This window comes from Panthera onca, chromosome A2 (assembly GCF_046562875.1).
Source record: "Panthera onca isolate mPanOnc1 chromosome A2, mPanOnc1 haplotype 2, whole genome shotgun sequence".
In the NCBI taxonomy this organism is placed as follows: Eukaryota; Metazoa; Chordata; class Mammalia; order Carnivora; family Felidae; genus Panthera; species Panthera onca.
In genome coordinates, this window is record NC_138340.1 from 102297457 (window position 1) to 102314048 (window position 16592).

The 16592-nt window shown below is 33.7% G+C and overlaps 1 non-coding gene across 1 annotated transcript; it reads left to right on the forward strand.

The window, feature by feature from the left end:
• Positions 1 to 11110: 11110 nt before the first annotated feature.
• LOC132679912 (U6 spliceosomal RNA) lies at positions 11111 to 11217 on the forward strand. The gene has a single exon (XR_009610398.1). It is a non-coding gene; the product is annotated as a U6 spliceosomal RNA (small nuclear RNA).
• Positions 11218 to 16592: the final 5375 nt, after the last annotated feature.

Below are 16592 nucleotides of genomic sequence, written 5' to 3' on the forward strand. Positions count from 1 at the left end.
AAAGTAAATTTTATTTACTGTTTCTTTTTTTAAAAAGTTTATTTAGTTTTGAGAGAGAGGGAGCATGCATGTGAGTGAGGAAGGGGAAGGGACACAGAAATAGGGAGACAGAGAATCCCAAGCAGGCTCTGTACTCTCAGTGCAGAGCCCCATGTGAGGCTTGATTTCATGGACCATGAGATCATGACCTGAGCCGAAATGAAGAGTCAGATACTCAACCGACTGAGCCATCCACGCACCACTATTTACTGTTGATTTCCTATAATCTTGATAAACTAAGACTCTTCCAAGTATCTATTTTTAAAATCATATGTCTAAATTTATTACATATATAAATATAAAGAGTGCTATGATTTCTGATTTATTAGTCTCATTTCATTTGTCATTAATTTTCTTACTATGAAAGGCATATACAACTCTTTGTTAATAAAAATAGTTGGGGGAAGTAATAGAAGAGGCATGTCTTAAAGATCATTCTAATCAAAATTAAGTAAATTTAAAGTAACATAAAAACTCTTGTTCATTTGACCAAATTTAATATTAAATAAATTAAATGAAAAGTTTTAGTTCCTTTATGGATGGAATTTTTTTTTAATTTTTTAAATTTATTTTTGAGCAAGAGAGAGCACACGTGTACGTGAGTAACTGGGGGAAGAGCAGAGAGCAAAACACAGAATCCGAAGCAGGCTCCAGGCTCTGAGCTGTCAGCACAGAGGCCCATGCGGGGCTCAAACTCACAAACTATGAGATCATGACCTGAGCCGAAGTCGGATGCTTAACTGACTGAGCCACCTAGACACCCCCTTGAATTTTTAACTGTAAACATCATTTGTGCTTTCTATAATCATAATATTTCAGGTCTAAAACATTACTTTTTACATACTAATTTGTCATTTATTTGTCATTGGGGTCACTTATATCCAGCTGCACCTGTAAGTCTGTCTAGCACAGAATGGATATGTGGGTTTTCATGGATCAATGTACACAAACAAACGCACATGTTCTATTTATAACTAGTTCCCCTTGTTGCCAGTAGTTGGTAGGGGGATAATACCCCAGAGCAAAATAATTGTTGCAGTTGATATGACAGAAAGCACTTTGGATGGCAGGACAAATTTTGTAGATTCTTAACTTTGTTGGATTGAAGATCAGTAAATTGGATTAAGTAGTTTCTCAATTAAACATTGTTTAATTGTTTAAACATTAAACAACTAAACAAAGAAAATTCTTGATCTAGTCTAGAGTAGGAGAAATTCAAAGATGTTTTAAAGTATGTGATTCATTTATTTGCATTATTTGGGCGACTATTTTAAGTAGACTCAAAGACACATTTAAATCTTAGATTTGACTGAATGACCTTAACCTTATGTAAACATTGTCCTAATATAAATACTTAAAATGTAAATTTTAGGAAATTGTATATCGAGGAGAGTCTTTCCATTTGTAACCACCCAGTTAATTACCTAGTGAATTAGCTCGACCCTTTCCAATTCAGAACCAGTTTGGAATAAGAAACTCTCATTATAATTTACCAATGCCTAGATATGTAACAAAGCAAGTATAAAAATATTATTTATAGAATCTAGGTGGGAGATATATAGAAGTGCAATGCACAGTTTTTTTCAACTCTGAACTCTCAAATATTTTAAATTGGGTATTATTTCTTGCAAATACCATATAGTTTTACAGCAGTAGATAAACTATTCATGAACTCTGTATTTTTGTATTCTAATACCTGTAGAAATCTTAACTAAAAAATACATATAGTCATTTAATTCTTATGTCTAGTTTTTGTCATTTTGTCCAAAGGGTTTATGTTGCCAAAAATAATTCTTGCCAGTTCCAAAATGGAACATCCTTGTGTATACATAAACCCACATGAAGAAATCATTATTGGCCAGTTTGGAAGGAGGTATATACGTTATGTTAACAATTATGGGTTGGTTACTCTTCAAGCAGAGTGTCTTACTCACAAATTAGTGACACAAGATGGGTCTCCCCCTCCCTTCGATTTATACTGTATGACATTTCAGTTGAGTTCTATATTTATGTTCCTTTTTTATTTTAATTTTTTTGCCATATAATATTTTAAGTTTAATCAAAAGTCAACTTAGAAAGGCCATTCTGCCTAAGGGATATTTTTCCATTAAGTATTATGACATATTGGTAGCCTTGAGGGATTATTGGTTTTTGAAGAAATATTAACAGCTGGAAATTTGCATTTTAATACAGTTCTCCTCAGCTACTCAAGCAATTTTATTTTTAAGACCTGTGACAGGTTTCAAAGCTTTAGTTCTAAAGCAATCTAGCCAAGTAGAGCTAATTTTTGTAATAATTTTATTACAAATAACTAAGTTTCTAATAGTTTTTTTTTTTACCTGAAAATTTTAGTTTGTGATGTCAGGGAAATCAACACCCAAATTTTATATATGTACTAAAACCAGACTCGATAATTGGAACAAGTGAGGAAGAATTCTTTTTAAGTCTCTACTTTGAAAAATTGAGGAATAAGAAAATAGCACGTCTAATTAGCTTTCTCTGATTAGTAGTTAAAAATGAAGTTGATGCAAAGCAACCCTTCACAACAATTGTTTCAGTCTATCTAGGTAGTTGTCTCTTAGGGAAATGATTCCTGAGAAAGAAGAAGATGCTGTGAAATGAGAATGGAATCCTTCCCCCTTGATCCTTGTATTAAATACATACTCAGAATTGCTATTGAAATTAATTGAGGATTTTGGGTTAGGATCAAGCAACTTACCATTTAGAATGACAGCAGTGAATAGTACTGAAGGGTAGCCTTTAAAATTACAAATGGATTTTTCCTCTAAAATTGACTAAGTGGCTAAATACCTTAAGATGGTGTAATAGGGAACACCAACTTCCCCTTTTCATTTTCAGTCTGAAATGAAAATTTAATTTGTTAGTCAAATCTGAAATGACAGGGCGACAGCATGGACAATTGCTCATTTGTTAATGACCAAATCAAATAACCATGGTTTCGATACAATACATTCTGAAAGAATGGAAGACTGGAGAAGAAAAAGTAAGAAAAAGGTGCCTGAACTTTGACCAAATGGATATGTGCAGTTCTTATAATATTAAATCAGCATTATCACTAATATAAAAGTTTTCCAAAAATTCCAAGTTTGCAAATGTTGTTACTTAATAGATCACTAAGTACTAACCCTACAACTTTTTTTTAAGTTCACCCATATTTGATCATTTTCTTTAATATTTAATTCTATTCAATAGAGTAAAAATATATAAACATAAATTAGCCATGGTAAACTAAGAGTTTTTCTTCTTTGGGTAACACTATTTTGTTGTTTAGAAACATAAGGCAAATGGTAGGAATAGTTTCTGGCAATGTCTTAAGTGGTGCCTATGGCATGCTTTTGCTAGGTGATATTAAATTAAAAAAAAAAAAAAAACAGCAAAGAGCTAGAATCCTATTCAAAAACACAATGTGACCAAAAGAGATCACTGTTTTCTGGATATAGGTTAATAATTACTTTACCAATGTAATTCAAGCCAGAGTGGGTTTTTTGGTCTAAATTATATGACTATCTGAGTGTGTCACCTGCACTCTATTGCTTAGAAAATATGGCCAGTAATGTCTATTGATGATAGAATTTTTATGGGCAGTGTCAGATATAAAAACAGAAATCAATCTATGACAAAAATTTTATTGGCTTATGGGATATTTGCTTATAATACTTGACTTTTAGAACACTACATAATCTGTGGTGTTTGTACTATATTATGACTGTGAGTACCTTTTTTTTTTAAGTTTATTCATTTATTTTGAGAGAGAGAGGCAGAGCAAGAGCAGGAGAGGGGCAGATAGAGAGGGAGAGAGAGAATCCCAAGCAGGCTCTGCACTGTCAGCACAGAGCCCAATGTGGGGCTCAAACCCACGAACTGTGAAATCATGACCTGAGCCAAAACCAATAGTTGGACTCTTAACCAGCTGAGCCACCCAGGTGCCTCTGACTTTGAGTACCTTATCAAAATTTTGGTATATTAGAAAAGGCATGTGCCTTGGAATTATATATAAATAGGATTATATTCTGTTTATATCATTGTAACAATGTGATATAGATAAGTATTTATAAACTTCAGTTTCCTCTTCTCTAAAATGGTGATTATTCTTGCTCTTCTCTTAAGGGGTAAATTGAGACAGAGGATTGAATTAGATAAAGATGATGTAACACTTTGTACAGAAAGTATGCTCCAGTATATATTGGTAAATACCGATTGTCTATTTTCCTTTGCTTCTGAGAAATATATCTTTATATATCAAAGGCAAAAGACGTTTGTATAGTTCTGATTTAGCTGTGAAAATGCTTGCGCAAAAGGATCTGAGTCTCTGAATATTAGGAAACAAGTACTGTTGGTTGAAAGGAAATTGCAGGAATAAGAAAAAACAGACCTCTAACAGTGCCTTTTGATTTAAACTCCTACAATTTTCCTGGCTTTCCTCCTGCCCTGAGTCCAAATCATACCAGTACAAAACTGTCCCATCAACCCATGAGTTTCTCACAAGTTGGTTTATTTGGTGTTTCACCTCTTTTGTTCCTCTGTGGTTGCTCTTGGGTGTAAAGGGAACCAGAAATCTTGAGAGTGCTGGTCCAGCATTTAATAAGAAAAGAAACAACAAAACCATGTGGGCATTTGTGTCAGGCACTGTGCTAGGTGCTGTGTGCCAGCTGGTGAACAAAACAGGTTAAGACTCTTACATTTTAGGATTTGCATCTCATTGGAGAGACAGGTTTTAAATAAACATGCAAACCTTATGTACATTATTACGTCATGTAATTTTGATGAGAAGAAAAATATATTCTTTGAGAGAAAAAGTGATATTTAAGTTTAGAATTGAGAAATAAATAAGAGCTAGCCAGGTAAAATGGGTTTTGTGGTTGTGACTTGAGCTGATGATGGTATGGCAGAATATTCCAAGTGAAGGGCAAAAGGATGCATGAGGATTTAATGGTGGGAAAAGCCTTGGTTTATTCAAAGACCAGAATGAGACCCATTGCAGCTAAAACATAAAACACATATGTAGCTTGTGAGTACACGGACTCAGCTCTGGTTTTCACTGTTATACCCTGTTATTTGTGGAATAAATACATTCATGGTTAATGACATCTAATAGATGATGGTCTTTGGTAGGCTCTTATTTCAAGTTTTAGTATTTGGTTTCAAGTCCTAAATTCTTGAAGTATTTAAAGTGATCTTTAAGGTACTTTAACAGTTGCCTTGCTTGGTATTCACTATTCTTTGGATGTATGAGTGTGGGTGTATGTACTTCTTTTCACAGCTTGGGGAATTGTATCTTCTAGTTTTATGTCAGGACAAGCATATTATCCATGTGCATGTGTCCAGAAGTTCCAATATAAAGAATTTAAAAAAACCACAAACAGCTTTTTAAAAAAATATGTTCAGGTCAAATGTCTGATAAATAGTAAGGCAGAGCAATGGCATTCATTAAGCAGCAATGAAGGGGATACTATGTTGGGCATCAGGCAGAACTGAGGCTCGTCTCTGCTTTGTCTTAGTAGCTGTGTGTGCCTAAGCAAATTGCTTAACCTTTTCTGTGACTCAGCTATCTCACATATGAAATAAATCTAAACATAATATAAGTAGCCAGTGAAATGTTGAATGAGTTCAATCTGAGACATGTGAAAAATGACAAGTAAAAAAGGCCACAGAGGAACCCAGATAGATGTGACACAGTCCTTCCCCGAGTCATAGGTAGGCAGATGCTTCGGAAGTGACTACACAGACTTATTTTAATCCATGGTGTACACATGCAGGTTTGATGTGTATATTAAAGTAGACGTAAAAGTAATAAGTGTTATGACAGGTATGTATAAATTGACAACAGAGGATAGAAGAGGAAAAATGTCAACAAACAAATATACATCCCCAGAAAATAAAATAGTCTGGGGGTACATGAAGTGGTGAGGGAAAATGACCCCTATATCTGCATAGGTTCCCAGGAAAGTTCTATATAACAGCATAATGCAATGGTTATAAATTATGAAGACTTGGGTCACTGAATAATTATTCAACTTAAAAATCTAAAGGCTTTCTGCCTTTCAGGAGTTCTCAGTTTAGTAGGGGTAGGAAATATTTAAGAAATGTTCTTAGGAAGGTGAAAGATGTGTGTGCTCATAGGAACCAAGGAAAAGAGGGAAAAATGCCTCCTCTTGCTTAGGTCGTGCAAGCCTTTCAAGGAAGGTGACATCCGTGGATGTGTTCTGATCTGAGAGACTGCTGAGAGATCATCCTTGGTATACCTGACAAACTCCCTCAACTGTGAATTGTTTATCCAGCTAAGCCATTTAAGTATGACCTAACATTTTCTTAGTCTTTATATATCCCATTGAATCCTTTCAATCTCTAAAATCCAATGGAGTAGTAAAACATTTGCAAAACATGGTTGGGATCTTTGCACTAAAACTCATTTATGAAAGCAAATGATGTCATTATAAACTTATTCCTCTATGTTTCTTATATACTTCTTTCTTGCTTTTCAGTGACCTCAACTAATTTATTTTATTATTGGGTAAAAAAAAATAGTTGCTGTGGATGTGAAGATCAAAGGGAAACTGTGATTTGCATTCTTGTTTTCTCTCTGGTTAAAAATAAAATGAGATAGAGTTGGTATCAGTGTACTAGCCCTTTTGGAAATTAATGTAAAAGTATTAGACCCTATTGCAGAAAGAGTGATATTTTAAGTGTCAAAACCCTTTCTAGAAATGAGCCAGTAGGATTTGCCATAGCCAGAAACAGCCTTAGTTCAGTATTTATTAAACAGCAGTATCCAAGTGAGCAGATTAGTAGAAAGGAGTGGAGGAGGAGAATTTGGAACATGAGACAAGGCTTATGGGAGAAGTAAAAGGGGGAAAAAAAAACACTTGAAATTTATAGGTGGTAAGGGAAAATAAGCCATATATATGACTTATATAACCCAGCCTTTTTAATAATGGCCCATATAATATAGCACTTATATTGTTTCTTGTGAGCCAAGAACTCATATATATTAATAAGACAGTTTCATACTGGTTCTAGGAAATACTTAGTAAAAGTATAAACTGTTAAAGTTTTATTTTTTATATATAGCTATAGGATCATATGTATTTCCAGTTTGAATTTACATGTTAAGATTTTTTCTATGTATAAAATACTTACACACATTTTATTTCCATTTCAACTCCCAATAATCTTGTAGAGTATAATTTAGACTCCCTCTCTAGATGAGGTCACTGACTTTTAGAAAAAGTTAAATAGTTCAGTGTTAGATAGGTATGTATTATACGTATATTTAGGGAATGGCTGTCATGCTCTAGTGATCAAAGTAGACAATGTCCATATTTTTGCATAGTTTATATTTGAATGTGTTCCTATGGTAGAGGAAGAAAAAAACTCCACACGAATAAACAGGGTAGTTGCATATAGTGATGTGGGAGGAAGGGGATATATGCCTAATTATAAATGGTCAGGGAAGTCATCTCTGAGGAAGTGACATTTGAACTGGGAACTGTATAATAAGAGTCAGGCCAGGTCTGCATGAAAATGTTTCAGGTGGTAATTTGTATCAGGAGACACTGCAGTATTATTTTTATACCAAGTGATCATGACATGGAGAAAAGCCTCTTTGAGTTCTCTATAGCACATAGCTACTTTGAATGTTTGGTGTAGGCACTGCCTTTTAAAAATGTGTTTATGCAGTTATTTCCTATATACATGCTCTTTAGTATTCAAGAGTGTTCTTGCAACTCTGGCAATAATTCTAAGAGTAAGTTTAGGTTCAGATTGTGCTTTCTTTTAAAAAATTCTTACATTCTCTGGCAGCTGTAATACACCATGAATATTAAATTAAAATCAATTGCACACTTACTTATCCTACTCTAGGGATAAAAAGCATAAGCTAACTTGGAATTAACTTCCACTTTAAAAACATGACTTCATTTCAAAAGCTTAGGGTACTATCTCAGAAAGTTTGATATCCTCATGTCTCTTTATTAGAAGTCCTATGCAGCTAGTTTGGGTAGAAATAGGAAAAAAGGAACAGTATTAAAATGTACATCAAGCAGACATGAGATTAACTCAGTTTTTTTTTTTTTCTGGATATTTTAGTACCTTTAGAGTGTGTAGTAGATCTTGGGATCTTCTCCAAGTGTGTGTGTTTTCTTATTCCCACTCATTAAGCAACCATGTTTTTAACTAGGTACAATCTTAATACTCACCTATTTAGTGTTCACCTCAAGGGTTGCCTGCTATATATAAGAGGCTGCACTTAGGAAGTTCCAGAAAAGCCAATTGTTGGAACAAGTAAGATCATAGGGCTCTGGCTAAGGCTGAGCCACAGGAGCTCAGGCTGACCATGGAGTGGTCAGATATACCCTCAGATTTGAACATAGAGAAATGCATCCTAGTTTATTTATGATCATGATAAAATGTTACTTATAATGATAAAGATATGATTGTATGAAACATTAGAGGGGAAAGGGAACTATAATCCATGCCTTAGGGAAAGGGCCAACTGAAAAGCAAGGACATTCTATCAAGAACAAGGAAGATGAAGCAGAGATAGTGCACAAAAAAGTGGTTGGCTATATGATTTTGTAGGTCAGAATGGATATTTGAGGTGAAGTTAAGAGGTCGTTAGCAAAGGTGTGGTATTGAAAGCTATGGGATGATTGGTATTATTTAGGGAGAAGGTATGAAGGTGGGAAGGAGTTGCAGAGTTGTGTACTAATTCCAACATTTAAAGATAAGGTTGAGGAGATGTAAATCAGAGATGAAAAAACACTAAGGCATTTTGGTGTTACAGATGCCAAAGAAGAAGACTATTTAAAAAAGTGAGAGCTCAGTTATGTTTTATCAGTGCTGATAGAAAGGATGAGGACAGAGAAACCTTTATTAAGTTTAGCAGAAAAAAAAAAGTTATTGGTGATCTTCCCTAACACAATTCTGGTACACTGGTGGGGAGAAAGAAGCCTTAGTGAGTGAGGTAGGTTTAGGAGTGATTGGGAAGTGAAGAAATGGTGACTGGCTGTGTATTCAAGGAGCTTTTTCAGGAAGTTGGAATATGAATCTGAAATGAAAATATTGGACAGTAGTAGGAGTGGAAAACAGAGGAGTCAATGAATGTTTTACTTGGGAGATGGGAGATGGTATAGAATTCAGAATGTTTTAACAGTGTTGAGTCAAATCTAGTAAAGGAAGAAAAACATAGAAGGAAACAGCAGTAGGAGCCTAAGTGGAAGGACTGTCCTTTAATTTGAGAAGAACCACTTATTTCTGTTTCTAGTTGGGTTGAAGGAAAATGTAGACAGACTTGCAAGAAGGCAAATGTCAGGAAGTTAATAAGTTTCCATTCTCTGAAATATAGCTGGTAGGAAAGGGGTAGAAACCCACTAAGCACTTGAAGCTATTTCAGTGCAGCATTTAAAGCCATCAGATTTCTACTCCAGTGGCTTCTCCCTACAGCTTCTGTTTGAGCCTTACATTGTCCTCCATTTACTATCAGTAGAGAATGTAGTGATTCCAAGACGGCCACATCTAGACTACAGAAGACATTTTTTCCCCTTTGTTACCCATCTCTAGGGGATGAGTAAGTGTTTTCAAGGCATTACAAATTGGGCCAGTTGTAAAAATGTGAAGGAAAAAAGACGACCCTATATAGAATACCATCTGTGGATCAGCCATTTTCACTTTAGTCCTACAATTTTCTGTGAAGGAAGGATCTTACTTTAATTTAGGAAACTGAGACATTAAGAAACTAACTAAAAGTCATACAGATAGTAGACAGCAGGGTAGGATTACCCCCTTTTCCTTCAGGAGAAGTATGGTGATATAAATCAACCCAAAAGGTTTCTTCTCCCAAGTTATAGCAACTTGTATAAAACTTAGTAGCTCTGGAAACAGAAACTATAAAGTTTCTCTTTTAGATTTATTTAAAACATTATTTTTGTTGACAAATGATTTAAAAGCAACTCCATGAAGAGGATTGTGTTCATATTTAGAACTTCTCTATTGTAATACATGTCCTTTCTTTACAAAATAAATTGTTAAGAAATGTTAAGCACTATCAAGCATAAATGAATAATAAATGACATGAATCATGTTGCTATGTCAGTATTCAGACAATTATATTTTTAAAACAATCTTTTCCAAAATTATTAAGAATAACGACCAGATACCTATTCTTCCCCCAAATACTCATAATTACAATTCAATACCCACTTTAAATGACTGAACTATCTAAAGAAATAATTATCACATGGTTTTTTTTCATACATGAAATCTAACTGTGTTGCCTGACATTTAGTAAACAAGTAGTTAATATTGGTTGGTTGAATGAATTAACAAATGGATATAAAATACAGTCTTTCAATGAACTCTTACTAAATAATACCCATGGCATCTCTGGAAAGGATACTCAGTTAACAAAAAGTGTACTCTTAAAGATTAGTTCCATACATGTTAGCTCATCATGTGCTCATACCTCTATCATTTATTCAATTTATGTAGCATTAAATGACAGAATGAAATTACTGTGGTTACAAGTCACATCAAATTGATAAAAGGCTTCCAAAACTGGCAAAGGGAAGTCTATAAATGAGTCTACCACTTCTCACTTTTTATTTCAAGTCAAGTATGAATGATTCGTAGCACTTCCATATCTATGACATTTTCATTATTAAAAGTTTATTTAATTATCAGTATTATGCCCTTTTCTATTAAGAACATCATATTTTATATTGACCATTCTTTGTGAATGGAGTTATCAAAGTCATTCAACCCACTTGGAAACCTGAATATTGGTTATATTCTGCTGATGGGGTTTGCTATTGACAGGTTAAATAGAATACATTTTCCCAGGGCTCTGGCAACTTGTCCATATATTCAGTTGAACTCTTTTGTGCTAGTAATAGAATAAATATGTACAATGGATTTCTTGTTGTTTCCCATTTATTTCTTTTAGGTTTTGTAGTGGTGATAAATTCAATGACAGTAACCTCTCCTTACTGTTTTTTAGATTAATTTATTTTGCTGCTATTTCATTATAAATGCATGACAAGAAGTATAATAATTGGTGCTCGCTTCGGCAGCACATGTACTAGAATTGGAACGATACAGAGAAGATTAGCGTGGCCCCTGCGCAAGGATGACATGCAAATTCGTGAAGCGTCCCATATTTAAAAAAAAAAGAAGTATAATAATTGTTGCTTGTAAATTAAGAACTGGACACATAGACTAACCATATTTGTTATTTTCTGTTAATATTGGTTGCTTCCAGTTTGTCCAAGTACACTAAAAATATGCTATTATGTGAGCACTAAAATTAACATATTTTAATATATGCACCCATTTTTGTCTTCCATTCCAGATTGAAATGCATTACAAAGACTGATGTTTTATTCCTCTTGTGCTTGAAATTGAATTCTTCATCAGAATAGATAGTAACTATTTATATGAGAAAATTACAATTCCTCCAAATAGAAGAGGACTTTCCCTCCTAGTTAAGTTGGTTGTCACGCTCAGATGGTATATTTTGCTTTGTCATTAGCTTCAATTGTTTTTGAATTGGAAAACACTTACCATGTCATTGAATTATTACAAGTAGCATAATAAGGTGAAATCCTAAGATTTCTTTGCTTAGTAACTGCTTGGCAGGAACTATTATTTCTTTGCCACATCTTCATCCTTGCTACTTTCTCTGTCAACTGGTAACTTGGCACAGGATTCTCTTACCAGGGTGTGGTTTTCTTCATATCCCTTAGAGCTCATATCAGATTTTTATTAAGGGATTACCAGGACAATATGTATTCTTTTTTTTTTTTTTTCTGGACAACATGTATTCTAATTATAGTCTATCAGCTGTAGTAAAACTTCCTGTATTTCTACATATTTTCAAAGGAGAGGCTGATATATCCTTCTCTTGAGTGGAAAAAAATTGACAGAATGAAAATCTGATTAGCAACCTTAGACTATAAATATTAACTTCTTTTGTAAGACACTTAAAGAAAATCTAAATTGTGCAAACAGATTTTTCAAAAAGCATATCTATTTCTTTATAACAGAAGAATGGCATTTCTTTTTCATTTTAAAATTTTATTATGGATAATTTCAGGCACACATATACAAATACACAGAGATTAGGACAATGAAGCTCTGTGTACCCATCTTCAAAAACTCTAATTTCTGGCATTATATAAGGGCCTAATGTAAGTGAATTAATGACTATGGATTCATAAGAAAAGTTTCCCGATAGCCTTTATGCATAAAAAAAATCAAGCGTGTTCCAGCCTTTTTCTCCTCAACTAAGATTGCACCTGATAGGAAAATCTGAAATTTTATCAGATTAGGGCAATTTTGATCACAATTACACTAATACAATCGCATCTTTATTGAACAGTGCAATTTCTTTCTATGAAAAAGTTATAGAAAACAGATTAGACTTTGTTCTTACCCTCAGGAATCTTACCTAAGTTTGGAGAAGAGAATTGAAAGAATTGTATATGTATTAGTGCAAGCTAGACTTGAGTTACTGTCTATAAATAGAGAAGAGCTATTAGCATATTAATTAATTAGGATTACATTTGCATTTTTATTGTCATGAAAAAATATCTGTGTTCTAATTTAGATCTCCCTGTTATATTACTCTCATTACTGCCTCTCAGTAAGAGATAATCAGCTTGAAATTTATATGACTATGTGAACAATACTGGTTTACATTTGGCAGAAGAGACCCATTCTGGTTAATATTTCAAAGCATGACACTTCTTCAACACAATAGGGTTGTATTTAGATTATTAGAGAATTATGCCTTACAATATAGCTGTTAAAAGAAACAACAATGGCAAGCTTTGCTTATAGCTTGTTCATGTATTTGGACGTTATTAACCTGTGTTTGCTCTTTACCCAAGAAAATGATATGCAGATACACTCGTATATATAATATATGTGTGTACTTACACTGAGAAAACAAAGGTAGTCTTAAAGCTAAGTGTATGAGTAAGTGCCTGGCTTGTGTGAACTAAAGAATATCTCACAATGTAACTAAATTTCACAATTCAAAATAAGGAGTAGAACAAGTGTATCTGGTGATGTAAGGTGGTGTAAGACTGCTATATGTATGACAATAGGAAAAAGTGCCCAGAAAAGAGAAAGTAATAGACATCAAAAGAGATAGCAAAGTGACTGGGAATGGAAGTATTCTGAGATGTTTTCAGTAGTTGTAGAGAGCACTAGAATTAAACTTTCGTATTTTAACCAGGGAATGTTTGGAAGCCTCTAAATAATAGTATACATTAAGTCCTTAAACATTAATAATAAAAAAAGTGAGTAAGGAGTTGTAATGGCTAATTTTTCTCATGTTCTTTATAGCTGAACTTATCTATCTGATGAATTTGTTGGAGATAAAACAATAGCATAGATGGGCATATTTTTTAAAAAGTTTATTTATTTTGGGAGAAAGAGAGACAGAGAGAGAGAGAGAGAGAGAGAGAGAGAGAGAGAGAAAGAGAGGGAGAGAATCCCAAGCAGGCTCCACGCTGTCAGCACAGAGACTGATGCAGGACTTGAATCCACAAGCCATGGGATCATGACCTGAGCCGAATTCAAGAGTCAGTCACCTAAGTGATTGAGCCACCCAGGCTCCCCTAGACGGGCCATAATTTTATCTGATCAATACATATATAATAACCATACCTTCATAATTTTTCAATAAAAATGTGCCTTTTTCACAGCATCTAATCAACAATTACAAGTTTGGGCCATTTGATGAACTCAGGAAACATATCTGATTTAGTTTATAATATTAAAACTAAGAATTTTATTGATTTGATCTTTTTATTATCTAAGGAAAAAAGAAAAACTTGAGTTCAGCATATCATCCAGTGCATAAATACTTGTTGAATTGAAATATTCAGCAGAAAAGCAAGGCTAGTTTGGTGGTAAAACTTAGCTCCCAGAAGGAATTTGAGTCCATCATTTTGAGGAAGATCTTCTCTATTACAGTAAATATTAAGATAGTTTTGCTTATTCAGCATAGTATGTACAACGTTAACCAACCGTTTTGCTTCAATACACTTATTCTTATTAAAGCTCCGATTATTGTGGAGAGCCATTTTTTGATTAATGTTGCTATTTCTGTTTGATAGCTTTGCCTCAAGGTTATAACTGTTTTGTGAAACATAATGCAGTTTAAGCTTGTTAGATCGATCAATTCTCATATCAGATAGTCATAAACATTTACAAACATCTTTTAATCTAAGCGTTACATAATATATTTCAGAGCCTCTTTAGTGCAACTCGTACTAACCAGCCATCCATGTGTCTGAAACTGTTTATTTTTATAAACGTATTTGAATATGAAAATTGATACAAAAGCATATAGGATGTTGAAAAACTTACATGGTGGATGGATTAGTGTGTTACTGAATTCTATATAAGGCCTTGCATGGGTTTTAAGAAGACAAAGTGCTGCATAGTAAACATTGTCAAACATTATATCAGGTACAATGTGTTATATAAAACGCATGACTTGGGGTTCAAAGATAAATATCAAGACAATCAAATGAAGACAATACAGTCATTTGCAGTCTATACGTATTTATAGAGTTAGTACTTCTTTGAACTTGAAAAGAGACCAGAGTTTAGGGAGGTACATTTTGGTGTCCAAGCAGCTAGACTTTTCAGGTGGATGATTTCCTTTGGCTCATGGCTGAGGAAGATGTCAGAAATCCAAAGGGGAGCTTTGAGCACTATTGATACTGGCTTATATAAATCAGTATAAATACCTTGCAATTAATGCAAAAATTGACTGATAAAAACAAGAATGTAGCCAAATATAAATGCCCAGCTACTCTTGCCTAGAAACTCTGTCAGTATATGCAGTACTTATTGTAGCATATTAATCAGATGAGTCAGATTGCCAATAAATAAAGCATTACCATATTTCACAAAGGATATAAAAGATGGATCTAAGACTTTACATTCTCCAGAAAGGAAAATCAAGACAAAAATTTAATATGCTGGGTGTATAACACTCTGTTGACTTGGAGGAATCAGTATCATTATTAATTTCTGTCAGTATCCCATGGTTTAACTGCTAGTATATGTTAGAAAGCAAGAAAAAGAGACTCTTTTGTAAGATCCACATGACTTGACGGAACAGTATTCATGTTGAATCTGTGGATTTTCTAAAAATTTTTAAATATATCTATTTTTGAGAGAGAAAGACAGAGCACGATCTGGGGAGGGGCATAGAGAGAGGGATACAGAATCTGAAGCAGGATCCAAGCTATTTACACAGCCTGATGCAAGCCTTGAACTCATGAACTGCTAGATCATGACCTGAGCTAGAATCAGATGCTTAACCACCTGGGCCACCCAGGCACCCCTGATTCTGTTGATTTTGAGTACTACTGGCTACTTCCTCACACAAAGGTGATTTTGAAAATGTCAGGACTGGACAACACAAAAAAATTCAGTAAGGGGCTCAATAGTGATTGTGTCTTAGACCAATCAGAACTCTATGATCTTATCTATAATACACAAAATGATACTCTTCGGAGAAAGAGAAGCTGACATAGTATGTAGCTTAACTGGAATGAGGAGAATCTTGCAGCTCCATATTTGATAATCATCCCTTTGTATGAAATGAAGTTCCCAGTCAGAAAAAAACTAACAATTTATTCTCATAACGTCCAATAGTAGAAAATGTAACAAAGCAGTAGACATATTATAGTAGTTTTCTTAATTCTTACACCACTTGAACTATCTATGGCACTTTCCTTGGGATATTTCACATGTAATAAGTCTGGTATGATTAAAGGTAAGGAGACACAGGCCATACTAAGTATGGATATTGTTATTTTGTCACTCTTTACTTGTGTATATATGTATACACACACCTAAATTATTCATATTTCTTTTCATATTTATGAACACATATATTGTATAGAGTTATATTGCCTTAAATGCTGACAATGTCTAAAGCAATGATAAAAATGCAAAAACTTTTTGAAATAATTTTGTGTTTTATTTCCAAAATGAAGTACTATTTTAAGCAGAAGATTATATAAGAATCTAATATATTTTAATAGTTTAAGCTAAAAACATGATTTAACATATTTTACATTGGAATGTGTGATTGACCAAAGATTTTCCAGTGGCAGTGAGAGTCTTGGCCTGAATTTTGAGTTCTAATCCTAAATAGACCATTACCTTGTTGGATGACCATTACAAATGATTTCAAATCTTAACTAAATTATTTAGAGAATAGTAATTCTTGCTTCTCTCTCCTGCATCATTAATTTTCCATCAAAATGATTACTCACATTAGTAATGACACATTCTGTTATTGTTTATAAACAATTGTTTATTGTTTATAAACAATAAAATTGCAACAGTGTTTTCCAGATTGTATTTTTTTTCTTCCACCTGATACTCCATTACAATACTTTCCTTAATTGAAGTGTACTCTGACCATTTATCTATGTGCTCTTCAGTTCTTTTCTTCCTATTCATTCTTAAACCTGTTTATCTGCCTTTCTCTCCATTCAGTCACG